This window comes from Rattus norvegicus, chromosome 9 (assembly GCF_021556685.1).
Source record: "Rattus norvegicus strain SHRSP/BbbUtx chromosome 9, alternate assembly SHRSP_T2T, whole genome shotgun sequence".
Classification (NCBI taxonomy): Eukaryota; Metazoa; Chordata; class Mammalia; order Rodentia; family Muridae; genus Rattus; species Rattus norvegicus.
Genome location: NC_141542.1, coordinates 78,053,860 through 78,075,612, shown reverse-complemented (window position 1 = coordinate 78,075,612; position 21,753 = coordinate 78,053,860). Strand labels below are relative to the sequence as shown.

The window sequence follows — 21,753 nt, the reverse complement described above, 5'->3', positions numbered from 1 at the left end:
TATTTACTGTGTCAATGTGTTGAGAAAAAATCTACACAAACTTGCATATTCTTTTTGTATTTTGTTTTTACTTAAGTAAAAATTAAATATATTTATTATATATAGAATGTTGTTAGAATATGTATATACTGAAGAATGACTACATTGAACAAATTAAGACATACATCGTTTTACATGCTTGTGGAGATTTTGGGGTTAACAACCCTTAAAATGTATACTCATTAACTTTCCAGAACTCAATAGTCATAGGTTTCTTGAGCCTATTCCTCCATAGAACTATGATTTCCTATGCTTGGATTGGCATCTTCACAACTTCTTCCAATCCTATCCTTTTTGAAGCTTGAGGGGGTGGGATGACAGTTCTGACCACTGAACTAGTAGTGGAATTCTTAGTCCTGCTTTGATTTCTTGAGAGGTCCTGCTTGGCAGACATACCACCTCCTCCTTGCTCTTCCACAGAAAGTAGACTAGAGGCAGAGGTATGGTGCACAGGTAGTGCTGTACATGAAGGCAAGACTTGAAAGTCAAAGGAAGATGGATCACCCAAGCCTTTGCTCAACCCAGGACTTGAACCCTCTACTTCTTGTTAAATGAGGAAACTTATTTACTAATTGATTCAGATGACTGAGGCTTACTACAGAAAACAGTCACAGCTTACCAGGCTTAATACCTCCTTTGTCATGTACTAAATTCCAATCTATACATGATTTTCTTTCTGTAGTCCCTCTGTCTCACTGATTTTAAAAATAATTCTATGCGCTAAAATCACACCATTGGATTGCTACAGATTAATAGTATGGGTCTCAATCTGTCCAAGTACCACCTCCTTGTTCTTTTTTGCTTAAGTCTTAGTTATTTTTGTCTCTACTCACTTTCATGTAAATTTTAGAGCGTTCTTGTTAGGTTCCATGAAAATGAATAGAATTTTGATTAGGATCATGTTGAATTTGTGGATTAATTTAGGAAGAATCAAAATTTAACATTTTAACAACTCCATCCAGGAACAGTGCATAACCCTCCATTTATTCAGGTCACCCTTCAATAGATTTTAATTGTATTGACTTAGGTCCTGTACCAGATTTACTGGTAGGTGCCCTATCTTCATTTACTGTTAGGAGTGGGAATTTTCTGTATTGTACATCAAATTCATTTTTAAGTAACTTATGGAAAGCTAGTTTTAGAATTAATTTTGAGGTTTTTTTTGTTGTTGTTGTTGCTATTGTTTTGTTGTTGTTTTTTAAATTCAGCTATCTGGATAAATATCTGATTTCTCTTAGATGCTCTTCAGCATCTCATTTTAGCTCCAAGAATGCTAGAATTTGATGTTACAGAACTCTGAAGTTGGAGTTCCTTTGGGTCAAGGGCAATGCATCATGGAACGACTGAGTTACTCCTGGCCCCGTTATTCAGTGCTACCTAGTTCTTTTGGTGACAATGTCTTCAAGTCTCTTAATTTTAGTGACAGGCTACTTAGAGTCCTTCAGACTCTTTGCCATTTCATTTCAGGCATTATTAATTAATTTTTCATGATTGTTCCAAAAGGTGATACGACATTACAAATGCTGCTACAAATATTTCCAAATATTACCAACATTAATATTCTTTCATCCCCAAAACAAGCAAGTAAGCAAACAAAACACCTTAAATTCAGATTCTTCCCTGATTAGTTTTTATTGTCAACTTGATATAACCTTAAGCCACCTGGGAAGAAGATACTTCCTTTGGAGAATTGGCTGGATCTGATTGGCCTGGGCATGTGGGGACATTTCTTATGGCTGAGTAATGGAATAGGGTTCATCTCCCTGTGGGCAAAACCGTGCCTAGGCAGGTGGCTCTGAGCTAAATGAGCAGAGAGGGAGTCAGTGAGAAACTCCTCTGTGGTCTCTGTTTCAGTTTTTGTTTGAGTTCTTGCCCTAAGTTCCAGCCAGATAGACTTTGACCCAGAAGCATAAACTGAAATAAACTCTCCCCTACCCAACCTACATTTGATCATGGGACTTCTCACAGTAACAAAGGTCAGATTCCCTTCTAAGGGAATGTACTGAAAGGCCACAGTCACTGTTTATATTAAACAATGTAGGGGTTGGGACTTACTAAATGAAAAGTGAGCTTCATATGATTGTGTTCATATCCTCTCACTTAACAATCCTTATTCACATCCTACCATCCTTAAGATACGCAGCTCCTATTGATAATTTGTCTTAACTTAGCATTTACCACTAATGTCTTGTTGTTGATTGTGAGAATAGGCATGGTTTAGTGGAGCAGGAAAGACTCAAAGGTGAACTTCCACCGATGAACTGAAAGATGTACTGCCTGCATTTTTGTACTTCGAACATTGGATTGTTATGTGCCAAATGGGCAGGAAGTGAAGGAACAAAGTAAAGAGAAAGGAAAATCTTTGTTACCTAAATAGATACATCCTTGCAGTTTTGAAGTTGGTCTTCCATTTGCTCTTTTGTTTTGTTTTGTTTTAATTTTAGCATAACCTGTGAGGAGTGTTTCAGTGAAGTAGTACGTCAATCAGCTTGGCCTGTGAGCTTACTAGTTGGGGAGGATCTTGATTGACTTAATTTAAATGGTAGAAACCAGCCTGAAAGAGAGAGCTAGCACTCTGGGAACTGGGGCCCTGGACTGTATGGGAGTAGAGAAAGCTAGCTGGATACTAAGTACACCTGTGTTTATTGCCTTTACTCTTGACTGTGCATATGATGTGACTAGCTGCCTCAGGTTTCTGCCTTGGTTTCCCTGCAAAGATGGGCTGTAACCTGAAATTACAAGTTGAGTAAACTTTTTATCTCCTAATTGTTTTGTTTTGTTTGTTTGTTTTTGTTATTGTTAGGGGGTGGGGGGCGGCTCAGAGTATTTTATCACAGAAATGAAAGCATGCTAGAAGTTGGTACCAGAAGTAGAATTTTGCTTTTTCTCAGCTCATTTTTATTATAGCAGTAGGGGAAAAAAACTGGAACAGTGTCTCTTTGGGGTTTGCACTATATAATCTAGAAGCCTATGTAATTATGGCTTTGTCACATACTTTCTATGTCACTCTCTAAATTATCTGAACCCAAGTCTTCTTATTCTGCTCTAGGATAAGACCAAGCAAATACTATGCAAAGTGTAAAGTGCGTTACATACACGAGCTATCAAAGCTCAGGAAAGTTGTGTACTTCTCCTCCTTACCTGCTACAACTTTGGAAGAGTATAATTTAAAAATGGCCTCAACACAAAACTGGGTATGGTGGCACAAGCCTTCAATCCCAGCAGAGGTAGGTGGATCTCTGTGAGTTCAATGTCAACCTGGTATACGAAGAGAATTCCAGGACAGTCAGGGTTGTTACACAGAGAGACCCTGTCTCAAAAAACAAAAAGGCCCCAACATATGAGAAAGTCATATTCAAGCATGCTGAAAGCCTTAGAAAATATATAACTAAAGTAAAACTTGGAACTTCATGATAAAATATTGATGAAAATACTCAAAGACAAGTCATAAAATATGAATGCAAAGTAATTAGCATTGTTTTGATGTCTAAAGGTATAACTTGGAAATCTAAAAAAACAAAAACAAAACCCCATGGTGTCAGGGTTAAAACTGTCACTCAGAGCTACCCCACTGCTATCAGAACCGCACCCTGACACAGCATCCTAGGGCTGAAAGCAGGGCTTCTTGATGACTCGTGAGAATTGCTGCTTTTAAGATGATCAATGGCATCCTTGCATTAGTTCCTACTGCTTCCATCACAACTTAGCAAAGAGTCACTGGGCAAAAACAGCACAGGCTTCTTAGTTCACAACACTAGAAATTAGGTTCAAAGGGTCCAGGGAATGTGTTTCTTCTAGGGGATCTGGGGGTGAATCTGTTATTGCTTTTCTGGGTTGTAAAGACCTTCCGCACGCCTCAGCTCATAGCTCCTTTTTTCTGTTACTTCAGAAGGTAACATCGGTTTCTCTAACCTAAGGTCCCAGTATATCCTTGGTTCATATGGATACTTAGCTCACTCTCTCCTGTCCCATAGCCTTGACTTTGAGTTGGATGGTATCTCGGTGGTTAAGAAGGTGTGCTTTTGAGAATGCTGCCTCCCTCACAACCCCAAACCACCCACACCCCTCCCTCTGCTGCGTCGTCTGCTCCTCTAGTTCACCTAGGCTAATGGTGACAGCTGAAGTACCGAACATGGAAGGGGGGGCGAGGGGGAGAAATCTATGAATTGTTAGATAATCCAGGAAGAGTCCTCCTGCAGTCCAAGGACCAGATTATAGCAGGAGATGCAGCTAGAAAGAACTACCTGGAAGGCAAAGCTGCCCTCTCCACTAAGGTCACCAGCTGCATATTTCAGGTGTTACAGGAAGCTGGTGTAAAAACTGCTTTCACCAGGAAATTTGGAATACTGCTTTCACTGCACCCCAATGTGAAATGATCCCGACTGAATGGATATGCCGAAGAATAGCAACTGGACCTTTTCTCAAAAGGAACCCTGGTGTGAAGAAGGGTATAAGTTTATCCACCAAAAGTAGAGATGTTTGTCAAGTGTAGAGGGCCGCAATAACATTCGCCACCACAAGATGGCGCTGGCTTCCACTGCGCCCCACGTGGAAGGCCAAGATAGTTTTGCCATTACAAGATGGCGCTGGCCTCTGCCGCGCCAGCCAACTTCCTTTCAGGAAGTTAACTGTGTGCGCATGTGCAAGAGTGCCTTCGTGCCAGGTCTTTGCCCACTCCGGGGCGTGCCTAATGAGATCACGGGTAAGTGACCAATCAGGTGTGGATGCGCCGCGCTAGGGTGTATATAAGCCACACCATGCTGGCGCCCCGCCGCCGCCCTCTATTATTAATAAATATAAGCATTTTGGCTACAGAAGGATTCGTGTGTTCCCGCGTATTCTTGCTGGCAAGAGGTCACGCGGGACAGTCAAGGATGATGCCAATAACGACCCACAGTGGTCTGAGGAGCAACTCAGAGCTGCACAATTTTGTTTTGTTGGACTGGTTATAGGGCAGCCTGAAGTGGAGATCATGAGTCATACCACACAAGCTATTTTTGAAATTCTGGAGAAATCCTGGCTGCCCCAGAACTGTGCACTGGTTGATATGAAGATTGAATTTGGCATTGATGTAACCACCAAAGAGACTGTTCTTACCAATCTCATCGATAATGATTCCTGGAGACTATGGTCATCGGGAGATGGAGACAGCAGAAAGACAAAGAGTCTTACTGGGATCTCAAAGAAGTAACTCCAGAAGGACTCCAGATGGTTTAAAAACAAAAAACAAAAAACTTTGAGTGAGTTGCATATTGAGTGGAGTTGCTTCTCAAGTCAGTCAGTACAGGGTAGTCGTGCTGATAGGTTCAACCTCTAACCTTGGTCACTGTGAGAAAATTAAGGCGGCTTGTGGAAATTTTGGAATTCCATGTGAACTTAAAGTAACATCTGCATATAAAGGACTAGATGACACTTTGGGAATTAAAGCAGAATTTGAAGGGGATAGCATACCTATTGTATTTGTTGCAGTGGCAGGCAGAAGCAATGGACTAGGCCCAGTGATCTCTGGTAATACTGCATATCCGATTATCAGTTGTCCTCTTATCACACCAGACTGGGGTGCTCAGAATGTGTGGTCATCTCTTCAACTGCCCAGCGGTCTTGGCTGTTCAACTATACTTTCTTCAGAAGGATCAGCTTGGTTTGCTACTCAGACATTTGGGTTCAACAACAATTAAATGGAGAGAAACTTGAAGCAATCCCACTAAAATCAGGGGTTAGACAAGGCTGCCTACTCTTTCCCTATTTATCCAATATAGTACTTGAAGTTCTAGCTAGAGCAATTAGACAACAAAAGGAGGTCGAAGGGATGCAAATCAGAGAGGAAGAAGTCAAGGTATCATTATTTGCAGATGATATGATAGTATACATAAGCATTCCCAAAAATTCTACCAGAGAACTCCTATACCTGATAAACCACTTCAGCAAAGTGACTGGACATAAAATTAATTCAAAAAAATCACTGGCCATCTTCTACACAAAGAATAAAAGGGCAGAGAAAGAAATTAGGAAAACAACACCCTTCACAATAGTCACAAATAATATAAAAAAATTGTGCTATAACTCTAACAAAGCAAATAAAAAACCTGTATGACAAGAACTTCAATCTCTGAAGAAAAAAAATTGAAAAAGACTTCAGAAGATGGAAAGATCTCCCCATGCTCATGAGTTGGTAGTAAAAATGGTCATCTTACCAAAAGCAATCTACAGATTCGATTCAATTCCCATAAAAATTCCAACTTAATTCTTCACAGAAATAGAAAGAGCAATTCTCACCTTCATCTTGAATAACAAAAACTCAGGACAGCAAAAACAATTTTCAACAATAAAAGAACTTCTGGAGCAATAACCATGCCAGAAATCAAGCTGTACTACAGAGCAATAGTAATAAAAACCCAAGGCATTGGTACAGGGATAGACAGGTAGATCAATGGAATAGAATTGAAGACCCAGAAATAAACCAACACACCTATCATTAATGCAAATTGATCCCTTTTTTATCTCCTTGTACAAAGCTCGAGTCCAAGTGGATAAAGGACCTCCACATAAAACCAGATACACTGAATCTAATAGAAGAGAAAGTGGTATAGGGAGAATTCCTGAACAGAACACCAATGGCTCAGGCTCTAAGATCAAGAATTGATAAATGGGACTTTATGAATCTGAAAAGCTTCTGTAAGACAAAGGACACTGTCAGTATGACAAAATGGCAACCTATAGATTGGAAAAGATCCTTACCAACCCTCCATGTGATAGAGGGATAATATCCAAAATATATAAAGAACTCAAGAAGATAAGACTCAAAAAAACCCCAAATAATCTATTTAAAAATGGGGTACAGAGCTAAACAATGAATTCTCAACTGAGAAATATTAATGGCCAAGAAGCACCTAAAGAAATGTTCAACATCCTTAGTTGTCATGGAAATGCAAATCAAAAGACCCTGAGATTCTACCTTAAATCAATCAGAATGGCTAAGAACAAAAACTCAGGCAGCAGATGCTGACAAAGATGGGGAGAAAGAGGAGCACCCTTCTGTTGCTGGTGGAATTGCATACTGGTACAACCACTTTGGAAAATAGTCTGACAGTCCCTAAAAAAATTGAAAATAGTTCTACTTGAAGCTCCAGCTATACCACTACTGGGCATAGACCCAAAATAGTCTCCAATATAAAACAAGGACATGTACTCCTCTGTGTTCAGAGCATCCTTATTTATACTAGCCAGAAGCTCAAAAAAACCCAGATGTCCCTAAATAGAAGAATGGATACAGAAAATGTTGTACATTTACATAATGGAATACTATTCAGCTATTAAAAACAATGACTTCAGGAACTTTGTAGGAAATGGATGGAACTAGAAAATATCATCCTGAGTAATGTAACCCAGACCCAAAGAGAAATACATTGTATGCACACACTGATAAGTGGATATTAGCTCAAAAACTCAGAATACCCACAATACAACTCCCAGACCATATGAATGCCAAAGTGTGGATGTTTCAAATCCACTTAGAAGGGTGAAGGAAATAATCATGGGAGGTAGAGGGAGGGAGGGAGGGAGGGACTTGTGAGGGAGAGGGGAAGGGGAGGAAAAAGGGGGGAGGCAGGACCAGGCACGGAAAGAGACAGCAGAGAAGTACAGAAAGCCAGGAGAATGAATAGAAATAAGTAGCAGTGGGGTGTGGAGAGTTCAGGGGAACTACTATAATGTTCCAGACATCAGGGATGCAAAAGGATTCCACGACCCGGTGGGGATGACATTAGCTGGAATACCCAAGAGCAGGGAGATAGAACCTGAAGAGACCACCTCAGGAGATAGACATGCTTCTACCCACTCATCTAAAAATTTTTAACCCAGAATTGTCCATGTCTAAAGGAAATGCAGAGATAAAAATGGAGCAGAGGCTGAAGAGAAGGCCATCCAGAGATCACCCTACCATGAGATCCATTCAATCCATAGACACCAAACCCTGACACTACTGATGATGCCAAGATGTGCTTTCAGACAGGAGCTTGGTATGGCTGTTTTCTGAGAGGCTTTGCCAGCACCTGAGTAAGACAGATGCAGATATTCACAGCCAAACACTGGACTGAGCCAGAGACCCCAATGGAAGAGTAAGGACAAGGGCTGAAGGAGCTGAAGGGATTGCAACCCATAGGAAGAACAATGTCAACTAACAAAGCCCTTCAGAGCTCCCAGGGACTAAACCACCTGCCAAAGAGTGTACACGGCGGTCCATGGCTCCCACTACATATGTAGCAGAAGATTGCCTTATCTGGCATCAGTGGGGGGAGAGGTGCTTGGTCCTGTGGAGGCTTGATGCCCCAGCAAAGTTGGATACTAGAGGGGTGAGGCAGGAGTGAATGGGTGGGTGGGAGAGCGCCCTATTAGAGGAAAAGAGGAAGAGGATAGGGTCGGAAGTTTGTGGAGGGGAGACTGGGAAGGGAGATAATATTTGAAATGTAAACAAATAAAATTTTTAATAAAAAATACTAAAAAGAAGGTGTGTTTTCCTTCAAAGGATCCAAGTTCAGTTCCAAGAATCACATCTAAAATAGGAATTTCTTGTTTACTTTGAAACTCAGTTGTGTCATGTGATGTTTTTCTGGAAGTTGTTTATAAGAGTATGTTTTGCAGAAGCAGACACATGGTGTTTTTCTGGAACTTACCTGGTGAAGGGGCATGTGATGTTTTGCTGGAGTGGATGCTTGAGAGACCTATGATGTCTGGGAAGAGTATAGGTATAACCCTATGGGATGATGTCACAGGTGAGGCAGGTACAAGATAGAAGGAGGCCTGTCATTGGATGAGAAGGAAGGATGGGTGGGAGTAAAGTCTGAAGGAAGAGGAGGAGACTGGAAGGAAGAGAGAGAAAGAGAGGAGGAGAGGCCGAGAAGTTGTGGCAGGACAATAGAGGCTGATGTAAAGATCTCACTCTGTATATTTACAGGTTGTTATCAATGTTCTTAAGGGATGGATGGTACCCGACTTTGTATGTTTAAGTGGGCAATTATATCTTATCAATTGGATCTAAGATTATTGTATTGTGTGTTCTTTTATGTGAGGATTTGAGTGTAGGAAAGTAGGCAGCAGCTGGAGACACTGGGCCGCTGTGGCGAAGTTGGGATGTGTTTCCGCCAAGATATCTAGCAGATATCTTGGGGTACTGCAGTGTGACCTAGCAAGGTAAAAGACAACCTTACTTTTTTATATTTTTTTATATTTTTACAACAACATAACCCAACAGATAGTGGGCAACTCTCTTGCGTTGATTCACCTTGCAAACTCTTGCTGATTTTCATCGAGCTTTCTGACACTAGCTTTTACTGAGAATGCTCTTGAAGTGGTTCACCTTACTTTCTTTACTGATCTTCACTTGTGACTTCATAGAGAGACACCCAAGAATTTTTGGTAGTATTCTGGCTGCATTTTGCTGTTTCCTTGACTTGTACCAATTGGCAGCCTTGAGGTTTCTTCTGGAATGAACTGCTGCTGATTCACTTTTGGCGTTTTGTTAGTGGACTGGAGTGCTGAAAATGAGCATTGGAATTGCCCCCAAAGAACTATTTCTAAATAAGTCCACAAGTCCCCGTTTCCTAGTGACCTTTCTTTTCCACTACCTCGGGTCGGTGATGTGCTAGAAGGGAAGTTGAAACATTAAAGAACCATAATTGAAGTAGGGTTTGAAAAAGTCTAAGTCTACACATACTGTTTAGCTCACAATCACCTGTAACTCCAGCTTCAAGTGATCTGACATTGTCTTCTGGAAAACACACACACACACACACACAAAGAGAGAGAGAGAGAGAGAGAGAGAGAGAGAGAGAGAGAGACAGAGACAGAGACAGAGACAGAGACAGAGACAGAGACAGAGACAGAGACAGAGACAGAGAATTTTGTGAAATTTTTGGGCTGGGGAAATGGAATTGACTTCCAATGAGAAGCACCAATGAGTATTATTGTGTATTTTCAAAGTGGTTTATAATGTGTAAAGTACATTCCTAGCAATTTTTCATAAGCCTTCCCTGTAACTCTGTAGCTTAAAACAATTTTGTCCTGTACTCAGTCTTTTTTTCCAATTAAGAGACAAATATTTATCTAATGTTTTTCACTAGAATTTACATATCTGCTTGTTCTGTTTGTTCAATTGTAAACTTAAGTACAAGTAGAGACAAGCTTTTTACACACACATACACATACAATCCTACACACACACACACACACACAGAAAGAGAGAGAGAGAGAGAGAGAAAGATTGAGAAACAGTATACATAGTGCATTGAATGTTAAAAGTATTCAATAAATCCATATTTATTTAAAAAGGATTCCTGAGACAGAGTATTGCAGAGTACAGCCCTCTCCTGTTGCCTCTGACTCTTTAACTATTGTAACCAATTGAATAAAGATGTAATGGTTCTGGGCCAGTCCTTGTTAGGACTAGATGTATCTAGTCCCATATCTTGGCACTCTTAAGGGAATATGACTTTTGGAATTCCACCACCTGAGGAGGCAGCCCTAGGAACTATATATAGAGATTCAAATATAGGAGGACCGAGCCCCCAAAACAGCTCAACATTTTAGTAAAGCCTAAAGAAGTCTACACATCTTATACCACCTACAAAGAAACAGGTATTGTTTCTGAGTGTCTAGGTTTTGGAGTGTTTGCTTTGCAACAGTTGATACTTGGAAGACAGAATTATATCTACAGCTCAGGGAGACAGTGCTCTCATCTCTTCCTTATCTCATCACTATGGATCTGGGTTACTAGATGATTGAAAGGCTCCTACAGCTTAAATTGGTCTCCTAAAAGGTTTGTTATGGCTTCAATAAAGAATTAATTCATATTTTGATGCTTGGTTCTTTTGAGGTTTAAACCTATCAGGAGGTTCACAACCTGGCTTAGAGAAGCAGGTTTCTAGGGATGATTACTTATGGTTAAACTCATTTTTGGCTCCGTTCTCTGTTCTGGTCTGCTACAATGTGAGCAATCACCACTGTACCTCTCTCTGTCATAGACAGACTCACTCCACCATACTTTCCCACTATAACGGCTGAGCCCCTCTGAAACTGTGAGTTAAAATAAATCTGTCTTCCCTTAAGTTGCTTTTCTTAGATACTTTCTCACACTAGTGAGATAACTAGTATAAAATTCTACTGTCCAACTGAGGAGTGATGTTGAGCTTTTCAGAGTTGACAGACATGACTAAGCAGAGGATAGTCAGTGAGACTGCCGCTCATTTGAGTTCTAGAATGGAAGTCAAGGTGTCCTCACTCATCTTCTGAGGACTTGGTAGTTGACAATGCCTCTGTTCTCCTTTACTGTACACGGAACTGCCCTTCCGTGTGACTGTACCCTCTTGCAATCTATCCTATGATACAGCTTATTCACACACTAAGGGTATAGCACCTGCTTTACAGTCTATCAGCTTCTGTTTTTGATTCAATGTGATATTTTCTAGATTTTTCACTGAAAGAGTTCATTCCTGAAGTCCAGTGACCCCCATAACTAAAACATGGTCCAGAGCCATGGAACTTTGGGGCTCCTTCAGATGATACTGTTGAATAACCCATGATAATGACACCAGAGAGAATCTGAGAGTCATTTTGCTTGAAGAGATGTGGGTGGGAAATAGAGAAGAGATAGAAGGCACCCCTCCCACTGCATCACCACCCCACCCCACCCCACCTCCTTATAAGACCACATAGAGGACAGTAAGGAATTGGCCTGTAGACATTTGGTCCAACACATTTCTTGCATGTGTGTATTTGTTTGTGGAAAGAGACAGATGGGTTGGGACTTGAGTTTAACCAAGAGACAAGGGTGGAACATCACTGTTGATCAGGTAAGGAGAATGAAGCAAAGGTCCTACTCTCCCATTCCCCTTATCTACTCTTTGCTAAAGTAAACTCTATTCTGCAAGAGCATAAAGTAAAGTCTATTCTGCAAGAGTTAATAGAAGGAATGGAGTTGGGGCACATAGGGAATTATCTAAAGTAACAGTAGAAATGACTCTGGGAATAGTGGAGGGTAATTTGGAGGCTACTTGGTGAAAGGGGAGTCAGGAGGTAGTTGAAATCACTGTATTGGAGAAAGATGTCAACCTCTTATTCTGGAAACTTAAACTTTTCCAAGTCAGAGCACCTACACTCGTTAATGTTCAACGTGTATAGGAATCTTGAAAAGATGATCAGGTGGGTTGTTCTTTTATTTAACATTTATTTATTCACATTTATTATCTGTTAAGTCCTGTTTTAAGCACTTTATAAACTCCTAGATCCATGTAACAATTCTGTGAGATAGAGATTCAGAATTCAAGTGTGTGTGTGTGTGTGTGTGTCACGCGCACATGTGTGTCTGTCTGTGTTTCCATTTAAGAACCTGAGGCCCAGAAAGATTTAAAATACAAAATAGAATCACCAGTATGGCAAATAAAAATAAAGAATTCCAATAAAATTGAATTTCTGATAGCAATCCATGCTTCTCTTATGAACATGTTTCACATACCACATGTTTATCTTTTTTTTAAACAAACCAGGTATTGTTATGTCATATCTGGTTTATACTTGAATTAAAATTATTTGTCTACTTGAAATTCAAAAGTAACCAGATATCTAATATTTTATCTGGCCCTTTCAGCTCCAGGATCATACTACTAGCAAGTGATAGCTTGAGATTTGAACCCAGAAGGTACAACATTTGATTCACTAGACCCTGGAAGCCACAGGACTGGGTTGCTAAAGGTTTCCCTCAGTACTGAGGGCATCTGCAAGATTACACTGTTCCAGGCCCTAGGGTGGTCTAGGATGGGTGCAGAGACACTTTCAGAAGCCAGCTGCTCATGTATCTGGAAGTCTAGGCACTACCTGCCATACTTCAAATTATAGCCAAGAGTCCCACCACTCTAGGCTGGTACCATGGTCAGAGTCATGTATCTCCCAGTGGACCAAGAAGGTTTCAGGTGAAGAACTTAGATCTGTTGTGACTTCATCTTGGTTCTGCTTAAACCTGTACAATTCACAAATGACTTAAAGGGGGAAAAGAGGAGTGGATTTTATCCACAGTATATAAAAATCCCACTCCAGTTCTGTTGACAATATGCAGTTACAATATGCCTGCTACTTACACATCATGCTTTCTCACAAGAGCCTTCTAACATCCTTACTACCAACTAGACCAAGAGATAAAGCCAGACATTATTTGTATATATAAACATAGAATATCTACATATAAAATGCAGTGTCTTACTATCCCCTTTGTACCAACGTTGCCAATTCAATCCCCAAGTTAAAACTTGTGCTTTATCTATTAAATTCATACCCCAGAGCCTGGTGTGCAAGTCAAAAACCAAACATAGGAAGCATTGGACTCTTCAGAGCAAAATCACCCTGAAACAGGGAATGCCATCGATGAGGAGATTCTATTATATTATAGAGTGACTGACTTTTAGAAGTGAATAGTTTTCCCTTTAAAATGCTGGCCCTGTAGACACAATCTAGAGAATAAACTGAGTTAGCTTCTCTGTGTAACATACAATAGGTGTTTATCTATAGAGCTCTACTGTGGCCATGGCTTTAGACACACACCCCACATTTAGATTTCTGTGGCACAGTCATGGCTGAGTCACTATTTTCTGACAACAGAGCTTCACTAGCCCACGAAGGGCCCCGAGGCGAGCAGAAATGCAGTATGCTCAAATGATTCAAAGATGCTTACAAGTGAGTCAGCAATTAATAGCAACTTTCCCTCCCTAAGTCACAGCCTTCGTGTAAGCAATGCTAATTATGCTGTTTAGTTCTGTTTTTCTAAGGCAAGTGACAAGAAAAATGTATAACCAAGGGACTGTTTGACAGAAGTGAATAAATATGAGACAACTAAAACAGAGAATGAAAAATAATGAGAAAAATGATTAAAAGAACTAAATTCTGTGCCTTCCTCTACTGGCAATGAGCCTGAACTAAAGGAAAAAGTCACATGTGCTTACAGGACCTGCAAAAGAGAGGGGCGTGTAGTTGCCTCCGAATCTCTGCCTGGCTTTTGTTTCAGACCAGGGTAGGTGTGAGATGTGAAGCACTGTGTAGACACCATATTGGGGCCACCACAGGAGTGGTTCCACAGTATGATGCTCCATAGACAATCTTGCCATTTTGTTTTCTGCCATTGGATTGTACTCTGTGGGACTTGCCTAGAGCTTCACTCATTCATGCTCAATCCATCTTTCTACATCCATATATACATCCACTGCCCTGGCTCCTCCTCCAGACCTATTCAGCAAGAATGATATTTATCTGTCATATTTATTAATACTATTTTCTATTGGTTTTCTGGGCTGTGTAATGAATGATACTATGTGGAACATCTTCAAAGCAGCACAGATAATGTCACTCTTCTGAGCCCAGATATCTGAAGGGAAGATGTCAACTGAACATTTTGTTTTTTATAGCTCCAGCCTCTGGTAGCTCTGGCTTCTTTGGCTTGTGCCAATAGAACTCCAGTCTCTGCCCCCCATCTTCTTGTAGCTTCCTGCTCCCTTCCTGGCTCTTACAAAGACACTGGTCACTGGATTTAAGACTCACCAACATAGTGAGGGATGATCTCATCCTGAGACCATTAGTTTGATTACAGCCAAAGAGACCACTTTTTAAAACAAAGTCACACTCACAAGTTCCAGTGGATGTGTGTTTAGAAGGATCTCAGCACCTACACGGTGGCTCACAAGCAACTGTAGCTCCAGTTCTGATGCTCTCTTCTGTCCTAGGTGGACACCAGGCATGCGTGTGACACACATACATACAGGCAGGCAAAAAACTCATAAATATGCAAATAAATCAAAAAACAACTTTAAAATTATCTGAGAATAAATATCACCTGAGGTATGAATGTTTGCTTTTATCTTATGACTTGATTTGGGAAATGCCATCTACATAAGCAAGCAAAGAAAACATCCCCTAGAGTTAGTGACAATTAGAGGAGTATTTGAGTCTACTCCCTAAAATATCTAAATCCCAGGGACTCTGCTCAGTGGACAATAACCTGCTTTCCCCTCTTGTCTCTCCTCACACACTAAATATAGACCAGGATAAGAAAGTGGGCATGTTGCTCCTTGGTTTATGGGAACAGGATTATACTGACTTTCTTGCCGCCTGTATTGTCTAGGCCATCACCAAGGAGAGCCTGAAATCAGACCATCACTTTGTGAAGCAGCATGGCAGTTTGTTAAGAAGTTAAATATACCCACCTCCACGGGGATCCAGCAATTTCATTCAAAGGTATTTATCCAAGAGAAATAAAATTATATGTCCATAATGACAGTTCTATAGGAATACTCATAGCAAGACTCTTCATGCTAGCTCCAAATTAGATATACCCCAACCCTGTAATAGGCACCAAGAAGCATTTATTTCAGAACAGGCTGTGGCTCAGACCCTGTACCTAATACTTTGCAGACAGATGGCCTACCACTGAGCAGTGCCCTCCCATCATTAATTAAAAGCAAACATAGGTTCAGTCAAGCAGTCAATGGCTGGATTCTGTGACTGCTACCTTGAGACTTGTACCTGTTTCTCAATGTCTGGTCATTCTTGTGTGCACGTGCACATTTATCACTTGCTAATCAGACTCTTCTAGCATCTTCTGCTTCTCCTTCCTCAAACCCATTCTCCACAAGACAACCATTTGTACAGTGCTTCCATAACTGCCTTTCTCTAAAAGTCTAAAAAGCTCGGTGTGTACAGATCTCCTCTGAATCTGCTCTTCCCTGACTCTCCTGCTGCAGTGGTGGCCTGGTTCAGATCTCTGCTCCATCTCTGGGTTTCAGAGGGTGATCTATTTTACCACCCTTCCCACTGTAGAAGGTCACCTCCTTTCTCTGGCTCCTGACCCTTTTCTCTGTCTTCAATGTCAACCACAGATCAATTCTCTCCTCCAATGTCAGCTTCCTTGTCACTTCATCTCTGACTCTGAGTCGCTTGTCTCCCTCATATAAAAGGCCACTTGCGATTATACTGGGCGCACTGGATACTCCGATACTGGATACTCCGAGATATCTCAGTCTCAAGCTTTTTAATTAACACATCTGTGGAGCCAGATCACAGATTCACGTGCTCTGAGACCAGAATGTTGGTGTATGTTACCACACTGCCCTAACGTACCTTTCTTTGGCCAATTTTTCAACTCTGTGAAGGGTATGACATGTCTGTAATGACCACTGGTAGCTGAATACCTGAGAGACACTTTGTACATAAGTAATAATTAATTTGCTAGATAAAGTACTGGAATCGAGGCATGTATGTATAGATGACTTTGATTTTATAACATTTTTTTTTTCATTTTCATTCCCAAATTGTAGGTTGGATCTCATTTTGCAACTGTCAACCATTAAGGATGCAGCACCCTCAAGACCCTGATTCTCCATTCCCAGGTCAGAATTACTCTAAGAAGCCACCTGACAAAGGATGGAGTTATTCATGAATTCTGTCTGCTGGGTTTTCCTGAGTTGAACTCTTTGTCTAATCCTCACACACCCAGCAGGAAACTCTCAGGAATGCTGTTCCCCTTCAAAGAGCTCTCACCTGGTTGACAGTTTATGTAATCAGTTCGCAGCCTCCAGGGAGGGAGGGTTTCCCCAGTGCTCCAGCAAGCCGGATTTCTTCAGATTCTTGGCCAACCTCAACACCACTGCTTCATTGGTAGCTCTATAATGCAGAACCTGATACTTACTTTATGATAGATAAATGATAGCATGACAAACAATGAAACAAAAACAATGCCACTCTGCTATACAAGAAACCTTTAGCCTTGGTTACTTTGAGAATGTTCCAGACTAGGAGATGGGAAGAAGTCATGAAAGGGGCATGTGCACACACATGTGTTTTTGAGAAACGCACAACCAAAACCCACCTCATACTTAATATATATTAAAGTGAAAACTTTCTTAAATATATGAATGGATTCTTACAATTAACTGAAGCACAAATATAGAAAAAGAAGCTCTACTCTTTACTATCATTTGTTCACAAAGAAAAAATGAATATCTGATTTTTAGAAGAAATTGGATTTGTGCTCCTATGCAGACACAGGTTCAGTGAGTATGTTTTCTCCATCTTGTAAATAAGATAAAATTAAGCAAACTAATTTAGGACACCTTAAACCTAATTCTGCTGCTCAACATCGTGCCTCATCTAGTCTGTCTGAAAATCTTGTCTTGGCTTGTTTCATAAGAGCTTTAGGAAGGCAAAGAAGAAAGTGGGTAAGAGATGAGAAAATGGGAAAATAAAACAGAAATTAAAAAATGAAGCCTACTGTCTCCGCTGTGCCTGGCCTGAACTCACAGCTCCTTGCTGAGAAGGGGAAGGCTGTGTGGAGCATCATTTGGAGAAGCCAAGTGAGTTGTAATTGCCCCAATGATATGCTCTTCTCTCTAGCTAGGAGCAAAGCTCTCCTCTACCACAATGCATATGCAAATCAGTTCCTTGCTTCTCTGTACTCAAAGAGACAACCATATCCCCCCCCCCCCCCCTTCTACCAGGAGGATGTTCAGTTCTTTGCATTTTATCTCCGTGGCTGCTGATCCCCTAAGGAGGATCTCGGTGTACTTGAGCGTTTGTACAAACAGTTTGTCCGTGTTATTAAGAACCTTTCACCAATAAAGAATGGCTATGACTTAACTTCAATATTATGGTTTGGATCATTGATGCCCGGAAGAGATTCAAGTACTGAAAGCTCGGTCCCTAGGTGGTGGTGCTATTGAGACTTGACTGCATAATGACTCATGATCTGTGGATCAGCCCATGAATGAGTTCATAGCTAAATGGGCTCTTAGTGAGGCAGCTCCTTGGAGGAAGCAGGTCTGCAAGGACACACAGTTGAAAGAGACTCACTGCTTTCTTTTCCTTCCTTTATCTCTTTCCTCCACTCTTCTCTCTCCCTCATTCTTTTTATCCTTTCTTCTCTCTCCTTCCTTTCCTCCTTCCCTTCATGTAGTGTGTTGGCCCAATGCTGCTTGCCCTCTACTGCTAATTTGGGTCCCCCAAAACTGTTTGCCCCAAAGACAAGAGACTCCACACCTAAGACACTGAGGGACCCTGTCACCAGTTACTTGTGATTGGTGAAGAAAGATGCCAACAGCCAATAGCTGGACAGCAGAAAAATCGGTGGAGTTGAGTTTTTACGAGCCTAGAAGAGAAGACAGAGGGGAGGAAAGAAGAAGCTGCCACGGACTGAGAGAGAGCCACCATGGTATAGGAGTAAAGAAAATGTGGCCCTGAGGGCTGGCCAATTGGAATTAAGAGCAGGCCAGATGACGCATAGTAAGTAATAACTTGGAGTTATAGATAGGAAAGTAGATTCTAACAGTATGGAAAGTAGGCAGCTGCCCAGCTATTGTGCTGCCTAAGGCAGATTAAAAATGTATGCTTTTTATCCAGGACTCAATGATCTAAGGTGGGGAAGAAGCTCCAGGCTTGGGGTTTTTAATATTTTCTACTTCAGCCTTACCTCAAGCTCAAAGCAAAAAGGCCAAAGAACCACAAATGGAAACCTTTGGAGGAATCTGTCTTGCTTTGCGTTCCTGTCCTCAGGTGTTTTGTCACAGTAATGAAAAGCTAACTCACAGGGAGAAACAAAGGCATCCAGGAATCCAGATATAAAGTCGATAATTGAATTACAAATAATATAATAAATACTATTTAGTTGTTTTAAATGATGGAAAGCAACTAGAAATAAACTGAGGCCAAGAATATGAAATATAAGGAATCCCTCATTTTGAATATTAACACTTTTTGCGGTAGTCAAAATGAGAACTGTCTGTCCCTCAACTGGTTCAGATATCAGAACACTCGATCCCCAGTTAATGCTGTTTTCTGGGGACATTATGGAACTTTCAGGACATGAAGCCTAGCTGGAGGAAGTACACCGACTGGAAAGTTTATAGTCTCACCTTGTTCCAGTTCACTCTCTGCTTCCTATGTGTGGTTGAGATGTGACCTCTCAAATCCTGCTCCAGGGGCTGCCTAATCTTCTCCTAATTAGTGAGTCTCACCCTCTGGGACTGTAGGCCCAAATAAACTTTTCTGTTAGTCAACTTGGATTCTGATGTTTTAACACAGCAACAAAAAAGTAACCAACAAACCCATGTTTCTAAATACAAGTGTTTGATGAAGAGATGAATTTTCTTAAGGAAGGTTTTAATGCTGAACACAGTTAATGATATCTAACCTTAGGTCTGTAGATCCATTTCATCCTTTTAGCCTCTGCTAATCTGCATCTCTCTAGAGGCAGGTGAGGGCTGAAGATATCACAGGCACCAGTGATGCTATAAGCACCTGGCTAAGAGCTGCCCTTCCTTGCAGTCAATTTAGTACATCAAGAGAGGCTAACAGAAAGTGGAACACATTTGAAGTTTAGTCCTTCATACAGTAAATGACATCCAATAGTGTGCAAGGAAGCCTGCAGATGGAAACATTACAACCTGGCCGTCTTCTTGCTGACACAGGAGCTAAGGGAAGCACTTCTAACCACTAGCTGTGCTAGTGTATAGTCACTGCTATAATAGAATGTCACTAAGGAATCTCAAAAACATAACCTTAATCCTAATGCTATTCTGCTATTCTTGCAGACAGGAGCCTAGCATAATCATCCTCAGAGACGAGTCAACTAGCATGTGATAGGAGCAGATACAGAGACCCAAAGCCAAACATTAGGGAATCCTGCAGAAGATGGGGAGGAAGGATTATAGGAACCAGAGGCGTCAAGGGCACCACAAGAAAACCCACAGAATCAACAAATCAGGACTCATAGGATCTCATAGAGAACTGAGTCGATAATCAGAGTACCTGTGTTAGATCTGACCCAGGTCCTCTGTACATATGCTATGGTTGTGTGGCTTGATATTTTGTGGGACTCCTAACAGTGGGAGCAGTGGCTGGCTCTGACTCTTTTGCCTACTTTGGGAACCTTTTTCATTCTACTAGGTTGTCTCATCCAGCCTTAATATGAATGTTTGTACCTAGTCTTATTGCAACTTGATACGTCATATTTGGTTGATATCCCTGGGAGGCCTGCCATTTTCTGAAAGGAAACAGAGGAGAAGTGGATCTGGGGCAGGGGTTGGGGGTGGGTTGGTGGTGGGAGGGAAAGACTTCGAGGAAAAGTGGGAGGAGAAACTGCTGACAGGATATAGTATATAAGAGAATAATAATTTTAAAAAAACATAACCTTATCTTCTCACACAGTTCTGAAGTTCTAATGTCTAAATTGAGTCTTGGCTGCGCTTACTTTAAGATTTTAACAGAGGTATTTTCCTTCTCTAGGGGAACATATTTTTGATTATTGGTTTGTATTTTTCAGCCTCTTGGTGTTGCCTTTGGTTCTTGGTTTCTGGGTCCACACCAGCCTATGAGTCCACCTTCACTGTCATGTGCTTTCCAAAGAACACTTAGTCTTGTAACAAAATGGCAATTCACACGGTCAATCCTCTGTCTTCTATGTACACGTCTCTGACATTCCTGCCTCCTCCTTTCTCTTAATAAGGAACATGGTGATTCTGCTGGATCCTCCCACTAGTCTACAATCACTTCAATATTTGGGTCAATCTGCAAAACTGCCTTTGCCCTAGAAGGTAAAGCATTCCCAGTTTTGTGGGCATCGTTCACAGGCATAGTCTTTTGTCTAGAATAATAACGTTTTCTGTTTTCAAACTAAAAGCTTTTGGCAAGTCCTATACTTAAGCCTTCTTTTTCTGTTTCTTTCGACCTGATACCCAAATCTTCATTTACCCAAAGATTATTTGCAAGCTTCCCGTTTCTTTATGAATTAATAGCTCCTTAGAAAAACTAATACTGTGTTATTTCTGAAATAAGCAAATTTTGACACCAGATCCGATGCAACCATTGTGAGTATTTTGAGCACCATGCAGTGAAAAACAGTGAGTCTGGTGTACAGGAGATGGGTAATGGGCCCCGTGATATGCCATTGCCTAGATAGACTCTGCCTATGGTGCAGAAGGGAGTGATTGCAAGCAGAGTGCAGTGGCCTCTGAGAGTGGGAAAAAGAAGGATATTTGCAGAGTTAGAGGTGATGAAAGAAGGAACAGAGATAGATGAACTGAGAGTTGCTTCCCCAGTCCTTCATAGTTTACTCTTCACTGCAGATGACTTTGGTACATGTTTGAATATGTATTATATAAGCCCAAACTCTCTGAAAAGACTAGAAAACTCATATCAAATGTTCCCAGCGAGCCAGGAATTCCTTTTTTCACTAACCAGTGGGAATCTCACCATTCATTGGACACTAGGGAGAACTTGTAGAAGGATTTGACCGAAGTGTTGAGAGTAAGTATCCTCTAGAAGAAAGCCTTCTTTGGTTCCTTGCAATGGTGATCAGAAGCAAGTTTAGACTGTAGCTCAAATACATTCTATTGTTATGCTCAAGACTATTTACAAGTATTCAACATTTACTCTCAAATATAAAATTCCTGGTGTCAAACATTATTCTGAACTTAACAGAATTAGCATTTGAAGCAAGAAAGTGTGACTTATAATGAGGGGAAAAATCAATCAACTGAAACTGAGGATACAGACAATAAAGTTCATAAACAAAGCTTTGAAAGCTTATTATAACAGCATCCATAAATTCAGAAACAAGAAGAAAGATAGCTCATGATGTTTGGAGGTAAGGACAACATTTAAAGACCCAATGGCCCTTCTAGCAGTGCA

At 40.9% G+C, this 21,753-nt stretch overlaps 1 long non-coding RNA gene and 1 pseudogene across 7 annotated transcripts in view; both read left to right on the top strand.

The window, feature by feature from the left end:
• Positions 1–17,712, top strand: part of LOC148003754 (uncharacterized) — a 33,986-nt gene extending 16,274 nt beyond the window's left edge. For 4 of the 7 annotated variants that reach the window (XR_015629148.1, XR_015629143.1, XR_015629145.1 and 1 more), the window contains 3 exons: positions 3,089–3,266; positions 15,197–15,309; positions 16,389–17,712. This is a non-coding gene — a long non-coding RNA (uncharacterized LOC148003754). The remainder of the gene's footprint in view (positions 1–3,088; positions 3,267–15,196; positions 15,310–16,388) is intronic. The other 3 variants (XR_015629149.1, XR_015629144.1, XR_015629147.1) reach the window with 1 other exon arrangement.
• On the top strand, positions 3,668–5,717 carry Paics-ps7 (phosphoribosylaminoimidazole carboxylase and phosphoribosylaminoimidazolesuccinocarboxamide synthase, pseudogene 7; annotated as a pseudogene).
• Positions 17,713–21,753: the final 4,041 nt, after the last annotated feature.